Raw genomic sequence first — 9,596 nt, forward strand, 5'->3', positions numbered from 1 at the left:
TATATGAGGCAATACGAAACAAAAACATACGATTATGATTTTGATTCAAAAATAGCAAAAATTCCCAAAATAAAATATAAGATTAGGGATTTGATTAAAAAATAGGAGGCAATTCGAAAAGAAAAAATAGGATTAGGGTTTGATTAAAAAATAGGACGCATTTAAAATGAACTTAGGAATAGGGTTTTTAATTAAAAAACATGAGACATTACATAAAGAAAACTTACGATTAATTTTTTATTCAAAAATAACAGACATTCCCAAAAGAAATCATACGATTGGGGTTTTGATTGAAAAATAGGAGACATTACTATTAAAAAACATTGGATTAGGGTTTGGATTAAAAAATAGTAGACATTCCGAAAAGAAAACATTAGAGGAAAATTTTGATTGAAAAATAGAAGACCTTACTATAAGAAAACATAGGATATGGGTTTTGATTAAAAAATTATAAACATTTTGACAAGAAAATATTGTATTAGGGTTTTTATTTAAAAATATTAGATATTTTGAAAAGAAAACAATAGATTATGGTTTTGATTTAAAGATAGGAAATATTTCGAAAAGAAAACAAAGGAATGAGGTTTTGATTCAAAACTAAAAAAATAAGACACATTCCGAAAAGAAAATATAGGATTATAGTTTTCATTCCAAAATAGAAGCTATTTCCAAAAGAGAGCATCGTATTATTGTTTTGATTGAAAAATATGAGACATTCAAAAAGAAAACATTGGATTAGGGTTTTGAATAAAAAAATAGCAGACAGTCCCAAAAAAAAAATAGGATTAGGGTTTTGAATAAAAAATATGAGACATTCCAAAAAGAAAATAGAGGATTAGTATTTTTATCAAAAAATAGGAGACATTATGAAAAGAAACAATGGATAAAGATTAGTATTTTTATTCAAAAATAGGAGACATTCTGAGAAAAATAATACATAGGATTAGAATTTTGATTGAAAAATATGAGACATTTTTAAAAGACAACATACGATAAGGGTTTTGATTCAAATATAAAAATAGGAGATATTGAGAAAAGAAAACATAGGATTAGAGCTTTGATTTAAAAATAGGAGGCATTACGAGTAGAAAACATTAGATTAGAGCTTTGACATAAAAGTAGGAGACATTCCAAGAAAAAAACATAGAATTACAGTTTTGATTAAAAAATAAAAAAGTAGGAGACATTCCGAAAATAAGCCATAGGATTGCGGTCTTGATTCAAAATAGAAGACATTAAGAAAAGAAAACATAAAATTAGTCTGTTGATTCAAAAAAGACAGACATTCTGAAAGGAAAAGGATTAGAGTTTTAATTCAAAAATGAAAAATTTAAACATTCCAAAAAGGAAAAAATGGGATTAGCATTTTGATTCAAAACCAAAAAATGAGAGGCATTCCAAAAAAAAACAAATAGGATTGCGGTTTTAATTCGAAACTAGAAGACATTCAGAGATGAAATGATAGGATTAGGTTTTTGACTGAAAACTAAAATTTAGGCTACATTCCGAAAAGAAAACATAAAATTAGGTTTTTATTTAATAAATAGGAGAATATTAAAAAGAAAATATAGGATTAGGGTTTTGACTAAAAAATAGGAGACATTTTGAAATGACAACAAAGGATTATGGTTTTCATGCAAAACTTAAAAATAGCAGACATTCTGAAAAGAAAACCTTGGATTAGGGTTCTATTCAAAATATGGAGACATTATGAAAAGAAAACGTAAAATTGGGTTTTTGATTAAAAGATAGGAGACATTCTAGAAATAAAACGTATAATTATGGTTTTGATTGAAAACCGATAATTAAAAGACATTTTGAAAAGAAAATATATAATTAGTTTGTTTATTGAAAAATAGAACACATTGTGAAAAGAAAACAAAGGATTAAAGTTTTAATATAAAAATAGAAACATTCTAAAAAGAAAACCTGGGATTAGTGTTTTGATTGAAAAATATGAGACTGACAACGTCCCTTGCGTATGTCCTGCAAGTGCAAGGGTTTGTCGAAGTAATAAAATCCCAGGTGAGTGGGTATCGTATCCGCAGGGAGTAGGGAGTAAAAATACTTAAATTGTTTCTTAACTAAGAGAAATATGAATAGTGACTTGTGTGACAAGATATAATGCAAACAAAAGTAAAAGAGACAAGAGCGAGAGCACAAGTAAAGGAGTGGTAAGGCAATCGATATAAATAGGGTACTCGGATATTAATCCGCCTAGGACAATCATTTCAAGTGCAAAAACCCTTTAATACATGGTCCTAAATCTAAGGTCAACCATGCGTAACCCTATACATGCCCCGCAGGAGAAATTGAACAATCTCTCAACCTTGCAATTGTATAGAATTGCAATGAGTTCTAAGGATTCCAAGTGATAAATCCTCTTCCTATATGTATACCTAACCCTTTGGTCTAGGCGGAAGGTCCCTAGCCACAATTAAGCCCTATATGCTAAAATCACTTCAACGCTTCACTCCATTGCACTCGCAACTAAGCCCCAACGGAAGGTCATCCCTTAGCCCATTCACTCTACTATGACCACAAAGAACTTGAGGAATTGGAGGTAGAATAAATCACACTGGAGTGGAAAGGGAACACTCCGCTACCTCTCGACTCACCCTCTCAACCCTCTCCAATCTAGCTCTGTCTAACTCTCGTGGTGTGTCACTCACTCACAAGGGTTACCAACAAGAACTCTCAACCCTAATGTCACTCTAAGGAGTATTTATACAATCAATGCATTCAAGATTGGAACTCAATAAAAACATCAAATAATGAAAGCATAATAACAAGGTTTAATCAAACAAATACATCCTAAGGTTCGCAATCCAAGTACCCACTAGGGGGTTTAGCTCTCCATGGAGCTAATTACAATCAATGAAATTGAATGTAAAAACAATAAATCCATAGAAAAACTCCCTCGATAGTCGTGATGATGGTCTTGTGGAGAGTCCACTACTTGTCCCAAGGTCCCTTTGTCCTGCCTAGGATACACCTTGCCGGATCGGTGCCGACGAAAGCTCTCCCACTAACCTTCTTCCAAACGGAGTGCGATGTCGGAGCCGTAGAACCTATCCCAATCCCTAGCCAATATCTCTCAAAACCGTAGCCGCAACCCTATCTCAAGTTGGGGAAAAGATAGAGAAAAGAATGTTGAAATCAGGGCTCAAATTGTCTTTCAAAGGGTTGGAATCAGGAATCCACAGGCCCCTTTGAATATTCCACATGGCTCGTGTAAAATTAACACACGGGCGTGTGGAATTTCCACACGCCCGTGTGGCTTCTCTGGAAAACTCCTTCTTAGGCCGGCTCTGAACAGTACCTGCTACAGTAAATCTATGTGGTGTTGCTACTGTGCTCTACTACAGTATTGGTCCGTAACACTCTCGAAACCATGCTTTCATCAAGGTAACATAAACAGGCACACGCTTATGTCGTAGATCGCTTTGCTTCTTCAATGAACGCCCGCATTGATGGAGATCTTGTTACACATGCATAAGCCGAAATACTTAGAATGTGACTGCCTTTGTGCCCCTCCAAATCATTGTGCTAGCTTGAATACAAGGAGGTTGGCACACATTCTAGCATCTTGAACCCGACTTATGTCTTCGTGTTTGAACCTTCTCAAGATTTCCTCCAAATGGTGCACATACGATATACATTGGCTTCTTTCTCTAAGATTCGGCTTCATAAGCCTATATGCATGAAAGTAACATAAATACACACATATTAGTGTTAAAACCCGATAAAAGTAATGCTCATCATAAGGAAAAAAACACTTCGCATTCTTATCACACATGCATTAATCAGAGACATTACTATAAGGAAACATAAGATTACAAATTTGATTAAAAAATAGTAGACATTCCAAATAAAAAACATAGGACTAGGGGCTTGATTCAAAATTAGGAGATATTCTAAAAAGAAAACAATGGATTAGTGTTTTGATTCAAAACTGAAAAAATAGAACACCTTTTGAAAAAAATTACATAAGATTACAGTTTTGATTGAAAGATACTAGATATTCCGAAAATAAAACATAGGATTATGGTTTTAATTGAAAACAATAAATAGAAGACATTCCTAAAAGAAAACATAGAATTAGAGTTTTGATTGAAAAATAGAAGACATTGTGAAAGAAAAAAGGGATTAAGGTTTTAATACAAAAATAGTGACATTCCAAACTAAGGATTAGGGTTTTGATTCAAAATTAGTAGACTTTCCGAATAGAAAACACAGGATTAGGGTTTTGATTCAAAAATAAGAGAAATTCCAAAAAGAAAACAATGGATTACAATTTTGATTCAAAACTGAAAAATAGGACACCTTCTGAAAAGAAAACATAGGATTAGGGTTTTGATTGAAAGTTAGGAGACATTTCAAAAATAAAATAGAGGATTATGGTTTTAATTGAAAACCGATAAATAGAAGACATTCCACAAAAAAAAAACATTGAATTAGTGTTTTGATTGAAAAATAGAAGACATTGTGAAAAGAAAACAAAGGATTAAGGTTTTAATACAAAATTAGAGATAATCCAAAAAGAAAACATAGGATTAGGGTTTTGATTGAAAAATATGAGACATTACTATAAGGAAACATAGGATTACAATTTTTTATTCAAAAATAGTAGTTATTCCGGATAGAAAACATAGTATTAGGGTTTTGATTCAAAAATAGGAGATACTCCTAAAAGAAAACAATGGATTAGGGTTTTGATTCAAAGTTGAAAAATAGGACATCTTCTGAAAAGAAAACATAGGACTAGGGTTTTGATTGAAAGATAGGAGACATTTTGGAAAGAAAACAATGGATTAAGGTTTTGATTCAAAGCTGAAAAATAGGACATCTTCCGAAAAGAAAACATAAGATTATTCTTTTGACTCAAAAATAGGAGCCATTTCCAAAAGAGAACATAGGGTTATGTGTTTGATTGAAAAATATTAGACATTCCAGAAATATAACATAATATTAGGGTTTTGATTAAAAAATAGCAGACATTCTCCAAAGAAAACATAGAATTAGTGTTTTGATTGAAAAATATGAGACATTCCAAAAAGAAAATTGAGAATTAGTGTTTTGATTAAAAAAGAGGAGATGTACGAATAGAAATTAGATGATTTTTGTTTTGATAAAAAAATATGGGACATTATGAAAAGAAAACATTCGATAAAGGTTATCTTTTTTATTAAAAAATAGGAGCCATTACAAAAAGATAATATAGTATTATATTTTTATTCAAAACCCAAAAAATATGAGACATTCTAAAAAAAACATATGATGAGGGTTTGATTCAAATCTAAAAAATATGAGACATTCTAAAAAACATACGGTAAGGGTTTTGAAAATAGGAGACTTTACGAAAGGAAAACAATAGATTAGGGTTTTGATTCAAAAATAGAAGACATTCAAAAAAGAAAGCAAAGAATTTGTGTTTGATTTAAAATTTTAAAAAAATAGAAGACATTCCGAGAGTAAGACATTGGATTGGGGCTTTGATTCAAAACCGAAATTAGAGAAAATTACAAAAAGAAAACATTAAATTATGGAGTGAATTCAAAAAAAGAAAACATTCTGGAAAGAAAACATATGATTCGAGTTTTGATTCAGAACTGAAAAATTAAACCTTTCGAAAAGAAAACATGGGATTAGGATTTTGGTTCAAAATTAAAAATATAGGAGACATTGTGAAAAAAAAAACATTAGGTTAGGGTTTTGATTAGAAACTAGAAACATTCCTAGATGAAATGATGGGATTAGGTTTTTGATTGAAAACCATAATTTAGGTTACATTCCGAAAAGTAAAACATAGGATTCGGGGTTTAGATAAAAAATAGGAGACATATCAAAAAGAAAACATAGGATTAGGATTTAGATTAAAAAATAGGAAGCATAAAAGTTAGCAAATGATTATGGATTCTTTTCAAACTAAAAAATAGGAGACATTCCAAAAAGAATGCATAGGATTAGGGGTTAATTAAAAAAACCAAATGAAAAATAGTAGACATTCCAAAAATTTAAACATGGGATTAAGGTTTCGATTAAAAACTGATAAATAGGAGACTCCTATTTTTGAATCAAAACCCTAATCCTATGTTTTCTTTTTTGAGTGGCTCCTATTTTTGAATCAAAACCCTTATCCTTTTTTTCTTTACGGAATGTCTCATTTTTTTAATCAAAACCCTAATCCTATCTTTTGTTTTAGGAACTCTACTAATTTGTAACCAAAACACTAATCTCTGAATGTGTAATGGCTACAATTTTTGAATTAAAATCCTAATCCTATGTTTTGTTCTTAGAATGCCTCCTTTTTTTTTTAATCAAAACGCTAATTTTATGCTTTCTTTCAGAAATCTCCGCTATTTTTAAATCAAAAAAATTATCGTATTGTTTCATTTCATAATGTCTCATTCTTTTTAATCAAAACCCTAATCCTAAGTTTTTTTAATGCGTCATATTTTTTAATCAAAGTACTAATTCTAAGGTTTTTTTAATGCCTCTTATTTTTTATTCAAAACATTAATTATAATTTTTCTTATAGTAATGTCTCCTATTTTTCAATCAAGGCTCTAATCCCATGTTTTCTTATAGAAATGTCTCCTATTTTTCAATCAAAGACCTAATCCTTTCTATTCTTTTCAAAATGTCTACTATTTTTGAGTCAAAACCTTAATCCTATGTTTTTTTTTCAAAATGTGTCTTATTTTTTAGTTTTGAATAAAAAACCTAATACTTTGTTTTGTTTTCGAAATGTCTCATTTTTTTTTAATCAAAACCCTAATAATATCTTTTGTGTTGGAAATCTCTAGCTATGTTTTCTTTTTGTATTGCCTCCTATTTTTGAATAAAAATTCTAATTCTATGTTTTATTTATCGGGATGCCTCCTATTTTTTAATCAAAACTCTAATCTGATGTTTCCTTTTGGAACGTCTGCTATTTTTTAATCAAAACAATAATCGTATATTTTCTTTTCATAATGTCTCATATTTCTTTAATTAAAGCTATAATTGAAAGTTTTATATTTTGAATGCCTCCTATTTTTTATTCAATACTCTAATCTTATGATTCTTTTGGGAATGCCCGCTATTTTTGATTCAAAACAATAATCCTTCTTTTTATAATGAGTCATATTTTTCAACCAAAACCATAATCTTGTGTTTTCTTTGCTGAATGACTCTTATTTTTGAATCAAAACAATAATCCTATGTTTTCTTTTGGGAATGTCTGCTATTTTTCAATCAAAACACTAATCCTATGTTTCTTTTGAGAATGTCTACTATTTTTGAATCAAAAAACTAATCCTATATTTTTCTTATAATAATGTCTCCTATTTTTCATTCAAAACCCTAATCCTACATTTCCTTATAGTAATGTCATCTATTTTTAAATCCAAACCCTAATCTTATGTATTTTTTTTAAATGTTTCCTATTTTTTAACCAAAAACCTAATCATTTCTTTTTCTTTTCGGAATGTCCTTTATTTTTGAAATAAAACACAAATCCTATGTTTTCTATTTGAAATGTATCCTAGTTTTCAATTTTGAATGAAAACCCAAATCCTATGTTTTCATTTTGTAGTGCCTCATTTTTCTAAATCAAAATCCTAATCCTATCTTCTGTTTAGGGAATGTCTGTTATTTTTGAATCAAAACCCTAATTCTATGTTTCCTATTCAGAATATCTCCTATTTTTGAATAAAAAACCTAATCCCTGCAATGCCTCCTATTTTTGAATTAAAACCCTAATCCTATATTTTCCTTTCACAATGTTTCCTATTTTTCAATTAAAACACTAATTCTATGTTTTTTTTTTTCAGAATATCTCCAATTCATTGGTTTCAATCAAAACAACAATCGTATGTTTTATTTTCGCGATTTCTACAATTTTCAATCAAAAATCTGATCCTATGTTTTTTAAGAATGTGTCTTATTTTTTAATTGAACCCTAATCTTATGTTTTCTTTTCAGAATGTCTCCTATTTTTTGGTTTTGAATGAAAACACTAATTCTTTGCTGTCTTTTTGGAATGTCTCTTATTTTTTAATCTAAACTCTAATCTTATGTTTTTTTTTTGATATGTTTCCTATTTTTCAACTAAAACGCTAATCCTATGTTTTCTCTTCGGAATGTCACCTAAATTTCAGTTTTCAATCAAAAACCTAATCCTATTATATCTTCTCGGAATGTCTTCTACTTTGAATCAAAACCTTAATCCAATGTTTATTTTTTGGAAAGTCACCTATTTTTTTTAATCAAAACTCTAATCTCATGTTTTCTTTTGTGAATTTTTTCTATTTTTGAATCAAAACAATAATCTATGTTTTCTTTTAGTAATGTCTCATATTTTCCAATCAAAACCCTAATATGATGTTTTCTTTCAGGAATGTCTACTATTTTTATATCAAAACCCTAATCTTAAGTTTTTTTTTTCTATTGTCTCCTTTTTGTAATCAAAATAATAATTTTATGTTTTATTTTTTGTAATGTATTATATTTTTAAATTAAAACACTAATCCATTTTTTTTTTTGAATGCCTCCTATTTGTTAGTCAAAATACTAATCTTATGTTTTCTTCTGGGAATGTATGATACTTCTGAATCAAAACAATAATCCCATGTTTTCTTTTTGTAATATCTCATATTTTTCAATCAAATCCTAATCCTATGTTTCTTCTTGGAATAACTCCCATTTTTGAATCAAAACCCAAATCTATGTTTTCTTTTAGGAATGTTTGCTATTTATGAATCAAAACTCTAATCCTATGATTTCTTTTGAAAATATGGAATATTTTTTTGTTTTTAATCAAAACCCTAATCCTATATTTTCTTATAGTAATGTGTCATATTTTCAATCAAAACCCCAATCTTATGTTTTGTTTTCGAAATGTCTACTATTTTTCAATCAAAACACTATTGCTATGTTTTCTTATTGTAATGTCTCCTATTTTTTATTCGAAACCTTAATCCTAGATTTTCTTATAGTAATGTGTTCTATTTTTCAATCAAAAAATTAATCCAATGTTTTTTTTAGAGTAATACGTCCCTTTTTCAATCAAAACATCAATACTATTTTTTTTTTTAAGAATGGCGACTATATTTGAATCAAAACCCTAATCTTATGTTTTCTTTTCGAAATGTCTCCTATCTTTTGATCAAAACACAAACCTATGTTCTATTTTCTTAATGTGTCTGATTTGTTAGTTTTGAATCAAAACCTCACATTTGTCCTCTCGGAATGTCGTCCTAGTTTCTATAATAATAAACCTAATCTCTCTCTGCTAATGTCCTCAATTCTTATTTTTAGTTTTGATTCAAAAAACGGCAATCCTTTGTTTTCTTTTCTAAATGTCTTATTTTTTTTTCCAAAATAAAACATATTATTTGGGTTTTGATTCAAACAAATGAGACATTTTAAAAAAACATAGGATTATTGTTTTGACTAAAAAATAGCAGACATTCAGAAATGATAACCTAAGATTAGGGTTTTGATTTAAAAATAGAAGGTATTCAACAAAAAAAAACTTAGGATTATAGTTTTCACTAACAAATATGATACATTATGAAAAAAAAAACATATGATTATTATTTTATCCAAAA

This window comes from Dioscorea cayenensis, chromosome 18, assembly GCF_009730915.1.
Source record: "Dioscorea cayenensis subsp. rotundata cultivar TDr96_F1 chromosome 18, TDr96_F1_v2_PseudoChromosome.rev07_lg8_w22 25.fasta, whole genome shotgun sequence".
NCBI classification, from domain to species: Eukaryota; Viridiplantae; Streptophyta; class Magnoliopsida; order Dioscoreales; family Dioscoreaceae; genus Dioscorea; species Dioscorea cayenensis.